The sequence below is a fragment of the Saccostrea cucullata genome, unplaced genomic scaffold, assembly GCF_032062105.1.
Source record: "Saccostrea cucullata isolate Sc308-1 unplaced genomic scaffold, CSIRO_AGI_Scuc_v1 ctg1850, whole genome shotgun sequence".
In the NCBI taxonomy this organism is placed as follows: Eukaryota; Metazoa; Mollusca; class Bivalvia; order Ostreida; family Ostreidae; genus Saccostrea; species Saccostrea cuccullata.
In genome coordinates this window covers 157,335-181,721 of record NW_026921361.1, presented here as the reverse complement: position 1 = coordinate 181,721, position 24,387 = coordinate 157,335, and the positions used below count along the sequence as shown (strand labels likewise).

At 34.6% G+C, this 24,387-nt stretch overlaps 2 pseudogenes; both read left to right on the top strand.

Moving 5' to 3' along the window:
- Nucleotides 1-203: 203 nt before the first annotated feature.
- Nucleotides 204-3,722, top strand: LOC134259818 (MAM domain-containing glycosylphosphatidylinositol anchor protein 1-like; annotated as a pseudogene).
- Nucleotides 3,723-9,352: 5,630 nt separating this feature from the next.
- On the top strand, nucleotides 9,353-16,767 carry LOC134259829 (uncharacterized; annotated as a pseudogene).
- The last annotated feature ends 7,620 nt before the right edge of the window (nucleotides 16,768-24,387 follow it).

Sequence of the window (24,387 nt, the reverse complement as noted above, 5' to 3'; positions counted from 1 at the left end):
AAAACTTGAACAGTGGCCTGGGCCATTACAATCCCTTTTACTACTAAATTTCCCTGCATGATAAGTTAAATGATACAAAGATATTGTTACTTATAAATTATTAACATTAATTAATTCTGTAGAATTTGAGTGAAATGGCTTTTACTTCTCTGCGTGTTCGGAATTTATCCAGCTAACGAAAGGTAATCCAATAACCTGTTCAAATTCCTCTTCGATTTTTCCCCACACCGTTCATACCAGGTATTATTGTAGCTAAAATTCCTGATGAAATTCTGCAAAACTTTCTCATACATTTAATCATGAGAGGGCTGGCCATTTTCGTGTTTCTTTCTGCATTTCCAAAATCAGAGGAGTGTGAAAATTTCAGATATACGAAAGATGTCTTTACTCCGAATTCCATACAGATAATTTCTAACGTTTCGGCTTCTTTTCTGGAGTACGTGTACGGGATATGTACGGCGGAGTGTTTCGCGGAATGGACCTGTAACGCCGTGGACGTGTGTGGGACGCTCTGTAGGCTGATCAGGGGCTGCGACGCCCCTACACGATAACTCTACCGACGTTTGTCAGCGCTACCAAATTGTAAGCATCTAAGACTCCAAATTAAACTTTTAACACTCGTTTAAAATCAAAACATGTACACATGTATAATTTTAAATTTGAAACAAGGTAGGACATTCAAAGCTATATTATTGTACAATAATATTTTTGTCTTATTTTGAATGGTAAAAGTTTAACTTTTTAATTTAAAATGATGTTTATGTATTTTTTGGTAGGAATGCAGTCAGGGAGAATATTATGATCGTTTGTCGGAAACTTTTGTTGCGCATGGTTGATTGTAAATGATTTTTTTTTACTTTTAAGTTTTCGCCTTTGAAGATATTTGAAAAATTAAAATATTAATCAAAGTCATACATAATTATACATTTCAGAGTTTTGCGACTTTGAATCAGACCCTGACGTGGTTTGCTTTTTGGCTGAGGACAGCCGTGATAATGCTGATTGGATTAGAAACTCGGTAAGTAAAAGTATATTATTTACTTGTACATCTATTGCATTAATGACATGTTTAGTATATTAAGGATATCCGATTCTCGGCCAGGAAGGATAACTCCAAATATTAATATTTAATTTGAAATGCATCAAAATGAAGCTTGAAAATGAAATTTTTCCATGCAACAAATTTCATTTTATTCATCTTTATAAGACTCAAGGGCTTTGGAAGTCTTATAAAAGTTGACATTTGTACCCTATAAAAGGAAAAAAAATTGATATAGTTTTAGAGAAACAAGATTTTCTTGAATCCATGCAGCCTTAGATACCAATGCTTATTAGCACATGATATGAAATAAGAAGTGATTTGTGGTGTCTTGTAATGATAGCAAAAGCCTTTTACACTATGTATTATGGAATACATGACCGAAATAGAAGACAAAAAATGCCAAATAAGTATAAAAATCATGGCAGTTTCTCTGAATGCCTGGATACCTATCGTTTTTTTAATGTAAAATATATTTGTTGATCAATTTGCAATTAGAAAATGCATTGCTGATATTTCAGTTCGCCTTTTCTTCAAAAATATTGTTGATTTGACAATTTTCCCTATATAATATGATTAACTTTAATATTCAACTTTAAAGAAATACTGTGGATAAATTTACATAACTTTGTGGATTCAGAGATACTTTTATGAGTATTTTTTATTACTTAACTGCTAATTTTATAAACCTGAGGATCGGACTACCTTAAATAGCTTTAAAATATAGCATCTTTATTATCGTTAAGATTACCAGATACCCGGAAGTATGCACTTGATGTGTTATTTATAGGGCCCAACGATCACACGTGCCACAGATCCGACAGGTCCTAGTGCGGCAATGTTCGGTAGTTTCTATAAGTACATGAATGCAACTGACAGGAGGAGGAACGACCAAGTCACTTTAGTCAGCACCAAGACATTCAGTGGTAGGAAGTACATATAACAGTGTGTATATAGCAAATTCCATTCCTGGTGTAGCAATATATCCTTATAATCTAAATAAGGGGTTAATGTCTTCTAATTGATTCCAGCATGCTCTTCGAACGAACAGTTTCTAAAATCAGGCACGCCATTGACAAACCAGTTGAGGAATCAAGGATAACAGTTATATTGTTTCAATCATTGAGTTATCATTTTGGAAATTCTATGTTGATAAGATGACCTTTTTCAGGAGATACAATCTATCGTCTGCTTACTGACCTCAGTTTTCATACTCATACTACTAGATCATCATTCATTTTTCGCTGCGAATTGTCTACGATTATTTAAGGAATCACTGTCTAGTTAGTATAGTATGCCAGGGCATCAACAATAGTGGGAAACATGGGATAATTTGCATAACGGGCGAAGATTCTTTATATTTCCATTTCATTGTGAAATAAAATTGTAGATTTAGACTTTAAAAAATGCAGACATAGATTTAAATTACACGAGGATCCCATCCGAATTTTAATAGGCCTCGCCGAACACAACGGCAGCCGCACGAAATTTTTATGCATATTTGGCCTCCTTAGCATCAGACTCATAGATAGATGCGCACGAGATTTGCATGCATATTAGGCCTCCTTAGCCTCCTGACCTATTGACCTGCCTAACTTACATTCCGGTAAAATTATCAAGAAATTAACTCCGCTAACTTTTAAAGAGTTATCACAGAGAGAAAAATTAGAAATGGAAATATTTTCGTTTACCTGAGCAAGCCAAGGAGCAAACGACGAGTGTGACTGGTCGACATGGGATGTTTGCTCATTCCTGGCACCTGATCCAGCTTCTGTTTCTTCTTCACTCCCAATTTGTATCGTTTCAAAGAACAATTTAGCGTCATTAGCATTGTTCGTTAACTCCTTAATTTAAAAACATTTAATATTGATAATCAGGTATATTTAGAATTTCTACAATTAATATTATTTTTGGTGATATATTTTATTCAGAATGTCATGTATAGTAAATTTTAAATGAATCCTGCACTGTGAGTATAAAATTTAAAAGTTGAATTCAAAATTTATACTGCACCTGACATAATTATTGAGGTTGTTATTGCTTTGAACAGCATTCATTTTATTTGATTGCATGACCCTCTACTTTATACAGCAAAGTCGTACTGCCTGACATTTTATTACCACATGTTTGGGGGCCAGACGGGAGCCTTGACCGTACTGACACAGAACGGGACAGCACCAGTAGAAACCAAGTGGACGGTGTCCGGTGAAAACCAGGACATATGGAGAGAAGTGCCAGGAATTGACCTCAAGCTGGACTCTCATACCAAAGTAATATTTTGAAAAAAAAATAAATGTGAAAAATGGTGCAAATTTAGAACAGGAATTCGAGTTTATATTTAAAAAACATGAAATAGTTCAAATCTAAATTTGATTAAATTGTAGATTATGATAACAGCCACAAGAGACAACGGCGCCCTGGGGGATATTGCTGTAGATTTTGTCCAGCTCTGGCCGTAAGCGTCTTGAATCAGGTGTTGTGACACAGCATCACTATACGTCATTGCTTAATTTCTGATAATCTGTCAAACATTTTGTTATTGTACCAAATTTTACTTTTTAAAAATAGATAATAGAAAGCAAACTCATTCTTGTAAATATTTACTGATAGAAATACTTGATTTGTCTACGTATCATAAAGTATTTGTAGGCGTACAAATATTTATATTTTGTAATAAACTGATAGTTGCAATTGCATACTAGTATAAAACTGAAACTGGTTTATTTAATTAAACACATATTTTTACATCAGCGTATTCAATGGCGTTGTACAAAGTCTGTATAATATATACATGTTTTTAAAATAAAGCATAAAAGTCCCTAAAAAAGAAGCTTTTTAAATTTTTTTTTAAATTCATGAATAGATTTTGATTTTTTTTTTATGTACAAAGGCAGTTCATTCCACAATTTCGGTCCGATCGTACTAAAGCTCCTGTCGCTGAAAGTTTTCCTTTTATATACAGTATGAATGGAGTTGATTTATTTTAACCATTGTCGGACATTAACTAGATTTTAATAAACAGATTTGAAACATTCATGTGTCCGTTGTGTCGTATCCTCTCCAATAAAACCCATTGCTGCATTTTTTCGTAAGTCGATACGATGTTCATGCCACCCTCGAAGTACTACATACAGTTTAGCCAACCTTACCTTGAGTTCAGTATTCTGATTCAACTCGCCCTTCTGTATATTTTTGGCTAAACTGTACTTTGAGGACAGCTAGATCATCGTATAATATTTACATCCACTATATGTTTTTTCCTTTATTTCTAAAACCCATTGCCATTAATAAGTGCATGAACGACACTGAGTAAGCCACGTGTGTAGTCTTCTCGAACAATGGCTGTTCCATCAGTTCTACATACAATGGCATATTTATCTTAAAAGCAATAGTAAACAAATTTAATTTTTTTTTTACTTTAAATGATTTTTAATACAGATGGAAATATAAACAATAAATTACTTTCTTTGTTTGTTAGTACGGGAATTAACGTTGCAGCAATTGCAGAAAAAATTACATAACACGCTTACGCGGGTTATGTATTTTTTCTGCAATAGCTGCGACATTAATTCCCGTACTAACAACCAAAGAAAGTATTTAATTATTTAACTTACATCCACTGAATATTTTTTCTCCTTTATTTCTTAACAAAATCTTTGCCGTTCATCACTTCATGAACAACACTAGGCATATCCATCAACTGTACAGATTTCTTAATCATTGGCTGTTCCATCAATGAAATCCACTGTGAAGAACATATCAATGAAACACATTTAGATTAACGAATAGTATTTAAGATCAAAGGTCCATAAAACAATACAAAATAAGAGCAAACACGGACCTCCAAAACATCAAACGTGGGATCCGATACCAAGGAGGAGTGAGCATCCTCTGCCAACCGGTGACACCCGCTCCTTGTCATGATCGGGAAATAGAAAAATAGGAAAATCCGTCCTCAATATTCAGTGTATAAATCACAGGCACTTGTTTTGGAAATAAATTTTTAACCCATAGTAATAAAGTATGGGTTAAACATAACCCATGGTAATAAACTATGGGTTAAACATTTTTTCCGAAACAAGTGCCTGTAGTATAAGTAATGGACTAACAACTATAGTATGAAAAACGTCAGTCAGCATTTGACTCGATGATGAATTGTATTTGCTGACAAGTCATTATATCAATCATAAAAGTTACGAAATGATGACTTTAATCGAGACAACTGATATTCTTGTTTCATGAACTTTTTGTCAATATACCTCGTTTAAGAAATTGTTCATGCATAGACGATGCTCTTGTGTATCGAATCAACTGCACTGCATGGGATATATAAACTCCGAATGCAGGTGATAAAGGTATACGTGTATCGCTGCATAAGTAAGTTGATGTATATCTAAAAAGGTATGATTGAAAAGATTAATTTTTACTAAAAATTAATCTTTTAATCATACTTTAAAAGATTACTTATATACAGATATAAATATAAAAGATAAAATGTATTTCTTTGGTTGCAAGTACGGGAAGTAACATTGCAGCTATTGCAGAAAAAAATAAAAGTGGAGGACCAACTGGAAACTTGAAGAACGTTTCCTATAGAAAACTTATATCCAGAAAAAAAATGGACCGGAGGGGGACGGGGGGGGGGGTAATATTTTTTTTCAATGTTGGACCTCAGCCAATCTGATTACTGTCTATAGGAATATTTCAAACATATTTAATAACATTGTTCATATTGACAATGAAACAGACATTTTACAACCGTTGACTTCATGCATGACTACCTTCTTGGTCATACTTCAAAATTTATAGAAATTTTCATTTTTTCTCGAGAAAAAAACTATAGGCAACTAGGAGGCAACTAAAAAGCGGACTTTACCTATGTTACTGATATGGCACGCCAAATTCACAAAAATGAGCTAAATATAGTTTCACAGTCAATAAACTAGCTTAAGGTTTATCGGTTGTAAACTATATTTTACAGACTGTAAACTATAGATCATACTTTAACAACGTTAATCTATATTTTACATCTGTAAACCATAGTTTATTCGATAATCTATATATTTCAGAACCTTAAAGTATACTTTAATAACACTGAAAACGATCATTTGCGATTACAAAACATAGATTATATCTGATAAAGACAGATAAACTTAGATTAGCATTCGTAAACAGGCGCGTAGCATCGATTTTGAAAGTGGGGGGGGGGGGGGGGGGGGGGGGCAGCCACAGAAATTTTTTTTTACTTACCTGAAAAAGTTGAAAATCAAAAAAAAAAAAAAAAAGGGAAAGTTGCCCAAACTCGAAAATCCTATTTCGTGGGGGAGGGGGTGGGGGGGGGGAAGCAAACTTTTCTCAATAGCAATTCCTTTCCATATCCATTTTTAAGCTTACAATACTATATTCCCTTCATATTACTTTACTTTACTATAAAGTGGGGGGGGGGGGGGCAAACAGCCTTTAAATGAACATTTTCAATAGTAAAAGTATTTTTTGCAAAAAACTCCCCCCCCCCCCCCCCCCCCTGTTGCTACATCCCTGGTAAACTATAGTTAACAACCGTTAAATATAGTTTTACAGATGAAAACTATAGTTAACGAATTCACGTTTTGTAAACTATAGTATACAGTCGATAAACCTATTTTATCAACTGTGAATCTATGTTTAGCTCAATTTCGTGAATTTGGAGTGCCATATACTGACGTACTTATTTGAAACACACACACACACCATATATCATTTATAAATAAGGTCTAAATGTTGTAACTCATTCAACATCGGTGGAACATTTTTTGACTATCTCCTTATCATCCTTAAATTCTACAGTAGTTCTCTGATGATGTCCTTGTTTTGAATTTTTTTCCGCTCAGAGCATTTTATTAACACTTTGGGAAAGATTGACATTTGCGACACTCGTTACAAATTGTGCTCAACAACTTTCGCGCCTTTCAAGTTTCCAGGAACTCTTTATCGGATGGAGGTAAGAAGTTCACCGTTCGGGATTGGGATTTGGAGGCTGTAGCAGTACGCCTGGAAGTCTCCCTACTTTAGCAGCAGAGGAACGAAAACAGTTGAGTTAATGCAAAATACATTTAGTATACAGTTTAAATTTGATTCATATATGTATTTTTATCATTGACATTAGTGATTTACTGTTTAATCCGCACGTAGAGTATTACTGCTACATCACATGTAGTCTGGTAATGCATCACTTTGTCAAACTTGTTGTAGGGCCGGTATTTTTCATCCATTCATTCTCTCTTAAATTTCTAGCATCCCGGACTTGTGGAAAATGACAGATCGATTAAAAAAAATGAACTCCCTTGATCCCGATGATTATTTTTGTTTTTTGTTTGAAAATCATCAGTCTTTATCTGTTGAATTGCCAGTCTCCGTTTTATATAAAACAAGTTTTGAAATCATAAGTTCTGTTGAGAACATTTTCCATTGAACCAGTTCATGAATCATGGTAATGAATGATCTGGTCATGTAACATAATTATTACATGAACTAGTACGTCTGCCATTTCAGTGTTCCAAATAAATAATACATATTTTATCATTTTAAAAACTTTTAAAGAAAGAACTATATGCGGTATCAACCAACATTTGCCCCCCAAAATCAAACTTTGATGGAGTAATATTTAATTAAGTCCTTAAACAGGGGAGTATATGCTGACTTCAAAGCACTGAATAATTTCATAAGTAATGAGGTCATATATACGTAATGACGTCACAAATATGACGTAAATTTCAGTTTTTTATGAATTTTGCAGAAAAATGTACATATTTCGTCGATATTTTAAATAAAAGTCACCGAGCGCATGTGTGTTCAGGATAAATATTTTGATATAATGTGTAGAATGATAATATCAATGAAATATGTCAATATTGTTCCTGAACACACATGCGCTCTATAAATTTTAAAGCTTAAATTGTTGAAATTTTGTCCATTTTGTCCTCTTTCTGAAAAAGGATATAAAATCGGACTAGTTTGTGACGTCATAAAAACAGAAATTGTGAATACACTGCTCTGGAACTATAATATTTTCTGTTAACTTATATTTCTCGTACAATTTATTGAATTCAGCACATTTCAGGAAGTTTTCAAAATTAATGACTTTTGTGGGGGCAAACATATGCAATATACCGCATATAGTTCTTTTACACCCATGTAGAAAATAGGGGGAAAATCATGCATGATGCATTTACTTTTTAAAGCTGCAACAGCTGGAATAGATGAGATTTGTATAACAGCTGGTTAATTATCTTTGATAATTTAAAATTAACTAGATGTTAAAATATAATTATAAGTGGCTTTTAAACTGGAGAATATGTTTTCTTGACTGCAATAAATGAATAATGCAAGATTTTAAAAAATAACTTATTTGCATGAATGTTTTTACAGAACTTTTTTTTCCTTTCCCAGTTATTAAAACTAAATTTATCATGTTTGTAATCATTTTATCAACAAAGAGTTTTACCTTTTCTCCACCGTTTTTTTCCATCTGATTACATCAGTCCAGTCCAATACGAAAAATCGTAATGTTACAAAATATAGTAATATTACAAGAAATCGTAATATTACAGAATATCGTAATATTATTGTTATATTACTATTTTTCGTTATATAGTTAAATTACGGAAACTCGTAATATAGCAAGTTGAGAGAGAATATATTACGAGTTTTCGTAATGCAAGACAAAATTAAGCATTGAAAGAAACTGAATGATGTTTAGGGAAGTATGACGTCCGAAATACATTATGCCCCAATGGTACTAGTATCACGTGGTCATTTTGGTCAGTGACGTCTATCGAAAAGTATGGAAATGCAAGAAGAAAGTAACAATAGTAATGTGTGAGTGAACATTTTGTTTTATTATTCTTATATAAGAATTTTCCCAAGGATGGGAACAATTTTCCATAAAATTTGAATGTATCCTCAAGCTTGTCACAATGGTCTATAATCCCCGAATTCCCTATATTTTTCCCGAAGTCTACCCTGAAAATCAGACCCTCATCTCAAACAACGAGATGTTACGAGAGATAACTTGTAAGACTCTCACTAGGCTCTGAATCTGCTTGCACTTGGATCAAATGCACTAAAGCAAAGAAAATGCACTAACCATACATATCCACGATATCATGATGATAAAACCAGAGACATATAATCTCTGATGAAACATAACAAAGAGATTGTATCAGAAAAAAGGGAAGTAACTCTTAGAAGAGTTAGAAATTGCTTATATTACGAATTTTAGTAATATTATGATTTTTCGTATTGGACTGGACTGTACATGTGTATCCTTTTTTCCCTCCCCAGTCCTCTAGACCTGCTTCAAGACTACACAATGTCAGAACATGGATTTTCTGTAACTGGCCATTCTGTTGGAAGACCTTTATCTGGCTCTCCCAGAAGGCCAGACATCCCAGACAATCACAGCAAGTCAGCTGTATCCAAGGACACACCAAACAGGCGGTCCATACATCCTGACTCCCGCAATGTTCAGCTGGAGGTCACTGCTACGGCCCTGAAGAAGGAGGAGGTGAAGGTCCAGTACTGGTCCCCCCGGGAGTCGTACACAGACGTCAGTCAGCCGGGCGGGGACACTCGCCAAGTTATATCATTGGATCAGAACTCTAATGTCCAGGAATCGGCCAGTCTCCACTCAACAGTTCAAAGCATGTCTTCATCTCTCTTGTATCCAGGATGGTAGGTAACACACTTGTTGTGAAAAGTGTACTTACAATTTAATACATATTTCAGATATTGTTTGATCATCATAATCATAGACATAAGCCCATATCACCATTTATCAGATTCAGAGTGACTGTAGATGCTAATGTAAATAAAATAATGAGACAAACATTGGTAAATCATACAAAGCTAATTAAAGAAAAATGCTTAGTTCAACGTCCAACAAATGTTGAAATTTGTGGCCTGAGTAAGAAACGTAGATTAATATTTAGACGGCTTATTACAGGAGCAGCTTGTTATCTGGTTATGGAGGAGAAAACAGGCGCACAGTCATCTCAGCTTCCTCTGTATCAGACAAAGTGAGGATCTCATCCCCCAAAAGGATCGTAGTGAGTTCTCTAGACAAAGGAGACCAGAACCAGACTTATGCGGACCAGCACAAAGGTAAGATTATAATTAACTGATTTACGATTTCTAGGGTACATTAAATGGGTATGCATTCATTTCTCTATTCCTGTGAAACAGATAAGGTAGTGATTTCATCACCAAGAAGAATCTCAGTGAGTTACCCAGACAAAGTAAACAAGAACCAGACTCCTAGGAACCAACACACAAGTAAGACAAGGATTACATGATTTATTAATTAACTTGCTGAATAATGATGAAATCTTCTTCGAAAATGCAAAATCTCATTCTTTTGTAATAAGATTTGAATAAATGCTTGCAAAAAAGAAAATGAAAACAAACTATTGTAAATTTCTAAATATATGCGTGGAATTACTTATTGCGTAATTGCCCGAGAAGCACTACTCACAAAATAAAATTACTCACTTTTAAATTTATGGTGCAAAGATCTTTGTAAAATCTTCTGATCAACCATCCATTCACAAATTATTATTCTGGCAATTTGACGTTGAACTGCCCATTTACATTAATAAGTACTCATGAAAAATAAGGAATCTACAGTATCCTAAAATATAAAACAAAAAAGAAAAAAAAAATCCAAGTCTAAAAAATTCGTCATGCTCAAGTGAGCTTTTATCAAAAACTTATCCACTGTCTCTTTTAACTTTTCACATTTTCATCTTCTCTAGAACTAGCGTTAGCCAAACATAAACACAAATTATTCTTTGGTAAAGAACACATGTAATCATAGGAACACTTAAGTTTTATCCTAAATGTTGTCCGCCCAGGCATCACTTGTTTCTTTACAATTAGTGATGTAAAGGAATACATACAGCTTAAAAAAATGCTGCATTATGTCTCATGTTTCTTTGTGTCTCCTTTGCGTAACACAATATTTTCAATATATTCTATTAATTCATTTGTTTTAAATTTAAAACAGAGTCATCAACAAGTCTTACTCCTAGTGTTTCTGGTATGACAATGTCTGGTAAGCGAGACATCAGTAAGAGTTACCTCCCCTCAACACAGACAGACTCCAACAACAACAGCAGCGCCCCGAATTCTGTGGATGCTCTCAGAACAATCCAGGATTTCTTTATTGCCAGTCAGCAGCATCTGTCAGTGCTGAAGAAGAACCTTGTGGATTATGTATCCACAGAGAGCAGTGAGTCCTCTGATGGTGAACAGATGCAATCCGTGCCGGATATAGTCGTCTCCACTGGTCACGTGGGTGTAAAGAGGAAGATGGAGAAAACCAGTGAAGACAGCGGACCAGCTAAAAGGAAGTGTGACATCAGTAAGCCTTCTCCGACCCCTGCTGGGTTTATTGGGCCAATAGACACAAGGGGTGTTACAACAAAGAGTCCGGACTGTGCTTTAGATATACAGAGATTGACAGAAAGTTTTGAAAGCAAGCATTACAGACGGAAAACACAAGAAGAAATAGTAAGTTACAAAGAAGAACAAACTGTTTATACTTCTGAACTGAGCACTCAAACCACGCCTAAGTCTGTGGTTTCTTTAAAGTCAAAGAGTCCAAAAATTTTAGGGAAGAAGTTTGCAAGAACTGTTATAGGCACACCAACGTCAGGTACCTCTGCAAGATGTAAAGATTGGAAGAAGTCACCCAGGTCATCTATTTCTGTAAGGAAATTAAATGACATCGTACAGACAAAGACATCAGAAACATCATTTTCCTCTAAATCCGAACAATACTCCAGTATTCAGAAGAATGTCAGTGATTCTCCCAGTGTATTAAAGCCATCTACAGCAACATGGCAGCCTTTCTGGGCAAGTGGTGGAAGTTCTGCAAGTTCTCCTTTAATGGGGAGACAAGAGTATGAAGCAAATGAGGAGGAGAAATCAAGCTTAAAGAGACACTTCAGATCTGTAAGTGCCCCAGAAAGTAGGTACACAGAATACTACAGCAGTGTGGAGGTGTCAAACGCTCAGGAGATGTCTAGTATCTCAGGAGACTCCACTAGCGTTACTGGGGCTAGCTTGTTACCTCATCGATTACGCTTCTATCAGAATTCTAGACTCAGCTATTCACCATCGACCAGTGCATACAACTGGAAGGAGAACTTTAAGAGGACCTGTAACAGCTATGGAGAGCCTTACTATGACTCCCACTGTCACATTGACTTCCTGTTCAGTCGTCAGAGGTTCTGCGGTTCCTGGAGCCGCTTCAAGGCAGTTAATCAGGAGACATTTCCAGATAACTTTGCAGGATGTGTAGCTGTCTTCTGTAACCCTTTTTCCTTCAAAGCTGATGGTAAGTTGTTATTTTTTATTGAGTACTTGATACTATTTTTTTTTATTTATTGCTGGATCTTGGTTAATTCATATAAAACTTGAGAGCTTGAGCATTCCCTGGGCATTCTATGGATGTATATGTACTTAACATTTATGATAGGTACACATTAGGTTAATATTTTTCAAAATCAAGTTAAAATTGAAAAATTAGAATGCTCAAAATGCACATTTATTTGTGGCTGTTGTACATTGACTTAAATGGTTTCAGGACTGTGGAAGGATGTGTCGTATGAAGAAGACGTGTGGCTTGCGTTTGGCTGCCATCCTAAGAGTGCTACTGACTTCTCTCTACAGAGCTATAATGGACTGAAAGCCTGTCTACAACACCATAAAGTCGTGGCTCTAGGAGAAATAGGACTGGATTACTCAGGAACGTGAGGACAGCCTTTATTAAGGCAAAAATATTAAATCCATACATTTTACCCCTTATAGAATAGGAAGGGGGCGGGGTGTATCAGTAATCATTGGTTGCATTTGTATGCCTGTTTATCCCCATAAGCTTTTCTTACAAAGAAGAAATTCGTTTCAGATTTCGACAACATATGGACGTTCAGAAGATTGTGTTTCGGAGACAGATACAGCTGGCCCTGGAGATGGAGAAGCCTCTAGTCATACACTGCCGGGACGCTGCTGTCTACAGATTCTTAAAGAGGTCAGTGTTTTTTATTAGCTCACCTGAGCTGAAAGCTAAGTGAGCTTTGTTGTAGTCGTCCGTCTGTCTGTAAACTTTTCACATTTTTAAATTCTTCTCTAGAACCACTGGGCCAATTTCAACCGAACTTGCTACAAAGAATCCTTGGGAATTAGGGATTCAAGTTTTTGAAGGGTCACGCCCTCATTCAAGGGGAGATATTTCAGAAATAGTGAAAATTTGGTGGCATGTTTTAAAAATCTTCTTTTCAAGGACCACTCTGCCAGGAAAGATGAAACTTATGGAAAAACATCCTCAGGTAGTTTAGATTCAGTTTCTTCAAGAGGTCAGTGTTAGTCGGGGCCCACAATGGCCGATCAATTTTTAACATAGATATATGTAGGAAAATTCTTTTAAAATCTTCTTCTCAAGAATATTGGGATGGGTATCGCTAAAAATTTGGTATCGCGATATATCAATTTTCACCCCCAAATATCACGATAATATGATATTTTTCAAGCAATTTTTACAATGTTTTTAAATGAATAGTCATTATTTTTCATAAAAGTTTGCCGATAAAACAAAGTTTCACTTTTTTGATATTTTTATGTAAATAAGACTAATCATGTTTTGATGGTAAGATGCCATTCTTTTCACCTTATTCAACATTTTTTAGACTTTCTGTAATGGAAATTTGAAAGATTGAACAAATAAATGAATAATTTCTGGAATATATGATATGCACCTAAATACCGGTATTTAGGTCTCCGTATCACGATACGTATCAAGCAACAAAAAATCGCGATATACTGGTATACCAATAAAATCGCACATCCCTACAAGAATAGCTAAGCCATGATGATCATATTTATATGGAAGCATTCTCAGGTAGTGAAGATTCAGGTTTGTTCAAATAATGACCCCTGAGGATAGGGTGGGGCCACAATGGCCGATCAAAGTTTACATAGAGATATATAGGAAAATTCTTTAAATATCTTCTCAAGAATAGCAAAGCCATGATTGGTCATATTTAAATGGAAGCATCCTCAACTAGTGTAGATTTAAGTTTGTTCAAATCATGAACCCCAGGGTTAGGGCGGGCCCACAATGAATGAGCAAAGTTTCACTTAGGAATATTTAAGAAAAAATTTTCATGGACAGCAAAGCCATGATTGGTCATATTTTAGTTGGACAAGGGGTGGGGGGGGGGGGGGGAGGAGCCACAATGTAAGTTCAAATGTAAAGGTCAATAAAGACACAGGTAGTCTAAGAAATATGCAAGCATCCTTAGTGTGGATTTAAATTTGTTCAGATCATACCCTCTCCCCTTTAAGGATTGGTTGGGACCAGTTTGGGGTTTAAACTTTTCAATAATAAAATGATTTCTGCTTTTTTTTCTAACCACAGTGATCAGGTGAGCGATGTGGCCTGTGGACCTCTTGTTATATTATAGTGAACTGTAGAGTGTGCAGTGAAACCTTATCATCAGCCAAGATTTGGCTGGCTGTTAATTTAAACCTAAGGCCAAAATAAAATTATAGTTTGTTTGGAATTGCCGCCCGCCTCATTAAAATACCCCCCCGCTCAAAAAATTTTATTGGCAAAATATTAACAATATTTTTTTTATCGTTTTATCGTCTTACATTGTTAAGTACAAGTTAGTTCGTTCGTTGAAATAGCTTTTTAAAGTCGGGTTTGAGCTCACATTAATTTAACAACATCGGTCAATAAAACGCTTTCTTCATAGTCTTTATGATATAGTGATTATAGGTGCCCATTTGACCAAATAAAAGCCGCCAAATTGTCAGACCATGTTGTTCAAGCGTTGTGTTGAATAGCAGAACATTTACGTATCTCTATAAAAATAAAAGGTGAATAAAAAATTAAATGGAATGATACATCGATACCTGGAAAGAGCTAATGCATTAGATTGCACATTGAACTTGATAGCTTAAGTCTGTCATGTTGAAATTAAAAATGATCGTTCAGATCCCAGTTAAAAAATTACATTGAACAGAAATGTTTTATCCCAAATACTAAATGTTGTCTGTCAGTATGACAAGTCTTTGAAACGTTATGTTAAAACTGATGCATGGTGGAAACTCGAGAACGTACCAAGCACCCCCTCCCCATTTTCCACAAAACAAAAAGATTCTTAAAATAAACTAGAAATTTGATGCTGAAATTTAACTATTAATAAATGAACAGATCTTAATATCTAAATGAGATTAATATTTGAGTACCGTTCTGTGTATATCTTTCTTTTCAAAATCGGACCAAATAATATTAATAAAATAAAAGAAAGAGGAAAATAAATGGAAATTACCACTGTTCATTGAGATTTTATTTATTTTTTTATCACTTAGCTTCAATTTGTAAAAAAATAAAATAAAATCCCTCCCTCCCTCCTGGGTCTGAAAACACCCAGGCGGCAATTCCAAACAAACATTTTTTTAAGGATGGCCTAAGGCTTAAAGAGATAATGCTTTGGTTATTTGTACCAAAACTTCTTAGAACATGAGTCAGATCTATAGTAACCTTTTGTCAAATTTGTCATACCGTAGCCCAAGGGTTTCCATTTGTACTAAAAATAAGAATGAGATCCTTGAAAAAGGGGAGATAATTAGAAAAAAAAATGGTTGCTAAAAATATTCCTGTTATGTTGTTGATTAAAAATTATTTAAGGCACCACCTGGGGGAAAGAGCATGGGTCTCAGGGTCAGATGAAAGTTGACTTAAATGATGTTTTATTAAGACTTTGATATTCTGGATACTCTCAAGTCTATGTTCATCAGATCTTGTCTGACAGCTGATGCATCTTATGACCTTATGTTATGTTGACTCAAAAGTTGGCCACAGTCTCCATTTTGCAGTTTAAATGTATATTTTGGTAAGGATAATAAAACTGACATAATCATACTATTATAATAATATTTTTATCACATTTTTTTCCATACATATTTTCAATATTTAATTCAGTCTTGTCTTACATTTACATATCCCTAACGTTTTCATCAGTTTACCAGTTTTAATGTTCTTTTCCAGATGGTACCTAAGAATTATAAAATCCACTGTCACTGTTTTACTGGTGACTACACAGGAGCTACCCGGTGGATTGAAGCCTTTCCTAGACTGTTTATAGGCCTGACTCCAATGGTGACCTACAGACAATGTGTCCAGACCCACAATGTTGCACGCTATATTCCACTCAACAAATTGTTATTAGAGACAGATGCACCATACTTCTTGCCAAGAAAAGTAATTTATCATTATTGTATTAATCTTTTTGATTTCATTGCACTGAGAGGCTATCAAAAGAGAGATATTATAATAATTTGAGTTATTTGACACATGTTTTTCTCACTGTAGATCCCTAAGGAGGAGATGGCTTTGTCCCACCCTGGTATGGCCATCACTGTAGCAGAGAGAGTGGCCTTCTTCCAGCAATGTACCGTCCAACAAGTCCTCCAGGCCTGCAGGAACAACATGAGGGAAATGTACGGAATCTAAAACAAAAGGATATTTATATCAAATACTCAGATCAATCACACATTGTTAATGCCAGAGTTACTAAATGACAATGGAATAATGTGAAAGCATTTTAAGGAAAGTCTAGAATATGAAATATCTTGAATATTTACAAGTCATAATATTATGAAATTGTTTCACATCTTTTTCTCAGGTTTTAGTCTATTAAAATAACAATGAATAAATATTGATATCCCTGAAAGCTTTCAAATCAAGCGTTGCTTATTTTTGTATCATCAATTTAAAGCCCCCCACATATATATTATCATCTTTTAAAAAATACTCATTGGAAGTACTAAAGCCTATAATACAGTGGGTGTAGTACTAAATAGTACTGAAGTTAGTATACAGTTTAAGTATATCATTGAGGGAGTTAACAAGACTCCAGTACCCCAGGCCAGGACTATTCCCGATAAAATGGATGTATAAAAAAGATAACAACAGACCTCAAATTTTCTGTTATGATCTAAAGGCCTGTGACAAAAGCAAAGCAACCTTAATTGAGAAGTGTAACAAACTAAATTTAATCCCGTAGGATACCCCTATTGCGTGAATGTAAATATTGTTATTTATCCTCGATTTGTAATTTTATCTACCTGTGAGCTCGTGTTCAGGGAAGTCATATATATATATATAACATGGAATATATCCCATTCATTATGACGATGACAAATTTCTCATCATAATATATTGAATATATTCCATGTTTCACAATGTATTGGAGAAAATAATTCATTGTCAATATCCGTGGGATTTATCCCATTTGAACAAATTCATGGGAGAAAAAATCCCCTAGGAGAAAATATCCCATCTGACATTTTTTCTCCCATGGGAGAATGGTGGGATAGTTGGTGGGACTGAAAATCCCACCATTCTCCCATGGGATTCTGAGTTTTAGGACTTCATATCTTTAGAAGTGGAGATGTTCTTGAGTCCAATATAAGAACCTGGAATACTGCTAAGAAATCCCACCAAGTGATATAAAAACATTTTGGTTATCATAATTAGAAATGGTAGTAAAAAGTCTGGACTATGTCGTGTCCAGATTTAAATGTCGTACTGTTATTCTCAGTCCGTGCAGTTGTGGTGAGCAGACTTTGACAATTGAACGCACCCGGTGAAATCAAAACATTAACAAAAACAGAGTTCCTGCCTTGTTTACAAAAACTGTGTACATAACACGAGTGTGACCGATTTGCACACACGACTTAGCTCGGAATGACGATACTTGTGAAGCCGTTTTGCTTTCTAACATTTCTACTCCGAATAAAATTATTTTTCTGGATTAAAGTTTTAATATGTCTCATTAAAACACAACAAGATTGCCATTTTTCTGAAGAATTAAGAATAAAATTAAAATATGTGAAAGTGCAAGGATGTGTCAATCAAACCCGCCAAAAAAATTGAAGTTTTAATAACTTTTAAATGAATAAGATTTTTAATTAATTTTTGTGTGAAATGCTAATAAAATATATAATTCGTCATATTACTGTGTAGTATACAGAAAATATTAACTTCAAATCTGTGTCCAAGTACCTTTAAGACCTGTTTGGCTTGTTATGATGAAGTAGCCGGGGCGGGTACTCAAACTACATCAGGTATTTGAAAATACAATTTGTAAAATACGTTTTCTTGTGTGAGGTGAGTCTACACGTTTAGTATGGTTGTTTTATTATATTTTTCCCCAGGGTCCTATTTCCTCGGGCTTTCGTCCCGTTTCGTAATTAACAGGTCTTGGGCGGGGTACTAGAACTTATTACACTGACAATAGCCAGTCCAGAGTGAGAGGGAGAGGCTTGCATTGCTTGTGCAGTTACTACCGCATATGTAAGAGAGAGTACGACAGAGTACGGCAGCCCTGACGGACACCTCGGGACCAGCAATTTCAAGTTATGTGGTGATATTGAATTAAGAATTCACCTTTTTGAAATAATATCAATTTTCAATCCAAAGTTATTCCAGACGGCATTGTGAAAGTTTAAAAACACTAAAATATGTGATATTTGTGAAATTATAATTATTCAATTTGATTCGTGAAAGAAAATATACATTTACAAAAGGAAATTCAAAACCAGAACTCAAATCTTCTGCAAGGGTGTTGTGATTCATTTATTGCGTTTTAAAGGACAATCTCGGGGACGTGCAGCTGACAGACAATTCATTTATTTTTTTTAAATATGTTTTTGTTGTAAAAATTTACTTTTGTTTTGTTTATTAAATTTTGTTAAAATTTCATTTGTTTTGTTTCCTTCATTTATTCAAGTTCTTAAAGTGTATAACCCACATCTCAACAAGAAGAATTCAAGTTTCTTCAAAGCAGCCTTAAATTAATTTGAAATTTCAAATGGCAGATGCGTTTTTTTCAATGGAAGATAATGCAGACCTTGTTTGAAAGTTTTTCAACATAAATGTGGATTTAAATCATGCTTCCTCCTTCAGGGGTAAGGTTGTTTGCTGGGGATGTTTATTTCGCCATATGGCCTTTACAGGGACATACATGTAGCATCGTTTTTGAAAGTGCGGGGACCAGCCAACAAAAAATCCAACTTACCTGTAAAATACTGGATAATAAAAAAAAAGGAGGGGCCTGTGGGGGGGGGGTATTAAAACTCGAAAATTAAGTTATTTCATGGGGGAGGGACTGTATATGGCAATAAGGGGAGGGGGCTACAATCTGCCTTTGTATAAATATTTTCCATAGAAAAAAAATTATTTGGAAGAAGGGGGGGGGGGGGTCTTCCATCTATATTGCTTCAGAAAAAGTCCCCAGTAGGGCATATGAATACAGTAGTTTAACCAGGGAATATATAAAGAATTTTTTTAAAAAATCTTGTGAAGAACAACAGGGCTCTGATATCGATCATTCATAGTGATATGTAGCATCCTTGGTGTAGATCCAGGTTTGTTCACATCATGGCCTTGAGGGTAGGGACTAGCGAAAGCCACAGGACAAGACCATAGCAATTGTTTCAGAAGTAGCAGTGCCGTACCAAGTCATGTTTATATGTCAACATTTCTAGGTTGTGTGAATTCAATTTTTAGCTCTACTGGTCAGAGACCAGAAGAGCTTATGCGTCCGTCGTCCGTCATTCTGTCTAGCCGTCCGTCTGTCTGTAAACAATTTTTCAAAATGCTACTCCTACAGTTTTGGTCTGATTTCATTATAACTTGGCACACAAGTAGACTAGAGTAAGATGCATAATTCTGTATATCAGTTTTTGATTTCGATGAACTGTCTTGCCGTGATTACTAAAAATAGAAATTTCTGTGAAATGCTTTTAAAGTGCTATACTCTTCCTACAGTTTTGGTCTGATTTCAATATAATTTGGCACACAAGTAGACTATTCTGCAAATCGGTTTTTGATTTCGATTAACAATGTTGCCGTGGTTACTAAAAATAGAAATTTCTGTGAAATACTTTTAAAATGCTATACTCTTCCTACAGTTTTGGTCTGATTTCAATAAAACTTGGCACACAAATAGACTACACTAAGATACATAATTCTATATATCGATTTTTGATTTCGATGAATGGTCTTGCCGTGGTTACTAAAAATAGAAATTTCTCTGAATACTTTTAAAATGCTACTCTTCCTACAGTTTTGGTCTGATTTCAATATATAACTCGGCACACAAGTAGACTACACTAAGATACATGCATAATTCTGTATATCAATTTTTGATTTCGATGAACGGTGTTGCCATGGTTACTAAAAAAAGACATTTCTGTGAAATACTTTTAAAATGCTACTAAGTATACTCTTCCTACAGTTTTGGTCTGATTTCAATATAACTTCGCACACAAGTAGACTATATTAAGATACATAATTCTGTTTATCAGTTTTTGATTTCGATGAACGGTGTTGCCATGGTTACTAAAAATAGAAATTTCTGTGAAATACTTTTAAAATGCTATACTCTTCCTACAGTTTTGGTCTGATTTCAATATAGCTTGGCACACAAGTAGACTACACTAAGATACATAATTCTGTTTATTTGTTTTTTATTTCCATGAACGATGTTGCTTTGGTTACTAAAAATAGCAATTTGTGTGAAATACTCTCAAAATGCTACTCAAAGTACAGTTTTATTCTGATTATAATATAATTAGGCTTGCAAGTAGACTACACTGAGAAACATAATTACCCGTTTTGTGTTTATTTATTTTGATGAATGATGTTGATATGGTAACTAAAAATTGAAAATTCTGTAAAGTTTTATAAAAGATCCTCCCACATATGTAGTACGTCTTATTGCAATCTTGCCACAAAAAGTGGCTTAATCAAGGATCATTATTCTATTTATTGCTTTTGTAATGTGTTAAGTCCCAACTGCTAAAAGTAGCCTTTATTATAAGTACAAACCAGAAGAGCTACAGTCTCGACAGAGACTTCTATTTATCCATGGGGTAGGGCGAAGGGGGGGGGGGGATAGTCATGCCTAGCTACCTCTTGATCTGGATGTTCTTTTTACAATTGGGCTTTACATTATGTCAAAATACATGTTCCTAATTAGGCCACAGGGAACTATTATTAAGGTCTTCCGTCTTCACGGAAGACCTTATAGTGATTCTACTGTTTCTTATTAAGGTCTTCCGTCTTCACGGAAGACCTTATAGTGATTCTACTGTTTCTTATTATTATTATTATTATTATTATTATTATTATTATTATTATTATTATTTTTCCGTACACCAAATTTTGTGCACGCGATTTCTCGAAGACTACTGGGTGAATTTTCATGAAATTTACAGAAATTATGTGTTATTATCTGAAGTTATTTTTTCCGAGAGATTTTTTGAAAATTCGCTTCTGGTGCCAAGTTACGGGACATTTTCTGAAAATAAAATGACATTTTGTCCACGATTAAACTCAAAAACGGTAAAAGATATCAACATGAAACTTTCAGGGATTATAGATCGTGATATTTACCATCCAGGACGCGACAATTCGTTCGTCGTCAGTACTTCCTGTCGTTAGGAGAAGCGAAATGAAAAAATCGGATTTTCTAACTTTTTTGTTTTTAAATATTTTTTATTTATTTTTGGAATGATAATAGACACCCTTTGATTGATGTTTACTGTATAAGTTGTTTGAATATTGGTTAATCTGAACTCTAGATATTAATATTTGAAAATCTGAAGCGGGTCCAAGATGGCGTCTGCCTCTGTCAACTCCGCCATTTCGCGAGTAGGGGTTTGTGGAGGCAGCTGAGCGTTTGATTAAACCATTCTTACATAAGGATACATGAAATGTAGAAAACTACTTGGACTTTCACGTAGTAGTACGTTGTAATTACGTGTCAATCTTAAAACTTAATTTCCGTTTAACTGGGCTAGATACGATATGTAATATGTACAATGTGTTAAATATACCTTCTTAACGTCGAAATAAAATAAAGGCGATAAGAACGTTTTATTTATTTAATTTCATTGAAGCTATCACACCTATTTAATAGATCAGTCCAAAGAAAAGACGCGAATATTTACTCGTGGTGTTTGGCACGAAATTATCAATAGTGGCCCGCCTATTATAATTCTTAGACAGGTGTACTGTTGCAAATGTATACACAAGTATATTTAGAGCAGTAGCTTAATGGTTTGCGCGTTAATAGATCACGTAGTAATTACGTTACAATTCTGTGTCAAACTAAAGATTTATTCCAGGGTCTTCTCAAACGTCTTCTGTAACTGGTTTTGGTTGGTTCTCAAAGTAGAAAAAGAAAAGACTAAATGTGCAAATGAGAGATACCTATTATCATTTGTTTTGCAAGACGGAAAAACAGATCTTAAATCATAGTTATAAGTTATAGTTTTTCAAGAAACAATATCGATGCATGTATATAGTAAGTATAAAAAGTATAACCACTGTTTTTCCCATGCACACTTGTGTGATATTAAACGAATAGAAAAGACAAAAATAAGAAAACCATTTTAATAAGATCGTCTAATGGAGTTTATATTAACATTCTTTTCTCAAAGATCTGAATCAAGTTATTGAACATAAATGGTATCTGATTCCTTGACTGTCGTAGAGCGAGGCAGGCATGTTTTTCGGCGAAACATTTCAACCTTTTTATGAAAGTGTAACTAATCGGCATAGTTCACTTCTGAGACGGGAAATAAAAAAAAATTAAATTATAGTCATTTCACTGCGTTTGTGTTACTTTTCTACAGAATGTGTACAATGTGTTAAATATATTTTCTAAACCTCGAAATGTAGGCTATGAGAACGTTCTTTTTTTCTTAATTTCATTGAAGCTATCACACCTTTTTAATAGATCAGTCCAAAGAAAAGGCGCGAAGATTTGACGTGGCGTTTGGCGCGAAATTATGAATAAAGGCCCGTCTTTTATAATTTTTAGACAGGTGTACTGTAGCAAAAGTATACACAAGTACATTAAGAGCAGTAATCCCAATAGCGTAATGGTTAGCGCGTTGGGGATAAAAGGGGAAAAAAGCGAATTGGATTTTCACGCTGGCGACCTGGATTCAATTTGTGACCAAAATGTTTAATCAATTCTCAGCTCGACTTTACGAGTTTTTTTCCAGAATCAGACGGAAGACCTCTCGTTGCTCGCAACGAGATCGTTTCTAGTTATTATTATTATTATTATTATTATTATTATTATTATTTTTCCGTACACCAAATTTTGTGCACGCGATTTCTCGAAGACTACTGGGTGAATTTTCATGAAATTTACAGAAATTATGTGTTATTATCTGAAGTTATTTTTTCCGAGAGATTTTTTGAAAATTCGCTTCTGGTGCCAAGTTACGGGACATTTTCTGAAAATAAAATGACATTTTGTCCACGATTAAACTCAAAAACGGTAAAAGATATCAACATGAAACTTTCAGGGATTATAGATCGTGATATTTACCATCCAGGACGCGACAATTCGTTCGTCGTCAGTACTTCCTGTCGTTAGGAGAAGCGAAATGAAAAAATCGGATTTTCTAACTTTTTTGTTTTTAAATATTTTTTATTTATTTTTGGAATGATAATAGACACCCTTTGATTGATGTTTACTGTATAAGTTGTTTGAATATTGGTTAATCTGAACTCTAGATATTAATATTTGAAAATCTGAAGCGGGTCCAAGATGGCGTCTGCCTCTGTCAACTCCGCCATTTCGCGAGTAGGGGTTTGTGGAGGCAGCTGAGCGTTTGATTAAACCATTCTTACATAAGGATACATGAAATGTAGAAAACTACTTGGACTTTCACGTAGTAGTACGTTGTAATTACGTGTCAATCTTAAAACTTAATTTCCGTTTAACTGGGCTAGATACGATATGTAATATGTACAATGTGTTAAATATACCTTCTTAACGTCGAAATAAAATAAAGGCGATAAGAACGTTTTATTTATTTAATTTCATTGAAGCTATCACACCTATTTAATAGATCAGTCCAAAGAAAAGACGCGAATATTTACTCGTGGTGTTTGGCACGAAATTATCAATAGTGGCCCGCCTATTATAATTCTTAGACAGGTGTACTGTTGCAAATGTATACACAAGTATATTTAGAGCAGTAGCTTAATGGTTTGCGCGTTAATAGATCACGTAGTAATTACGTTACAATTCTGTGTCAAACTAAAGATTTATTCCAGGGTCTTCTCAAACGTCTTCTGTAACTGGTTTTGGTTGGTTCTCAAAGTAGAAAAAGAAAAGACTAAATGTGCAAATGAGAGATACCTATTATCATTTGTTTTGCAAGACGGAAAAACAGATCTTAAATCATAGTTATAAGTTATAGTTTTTCAA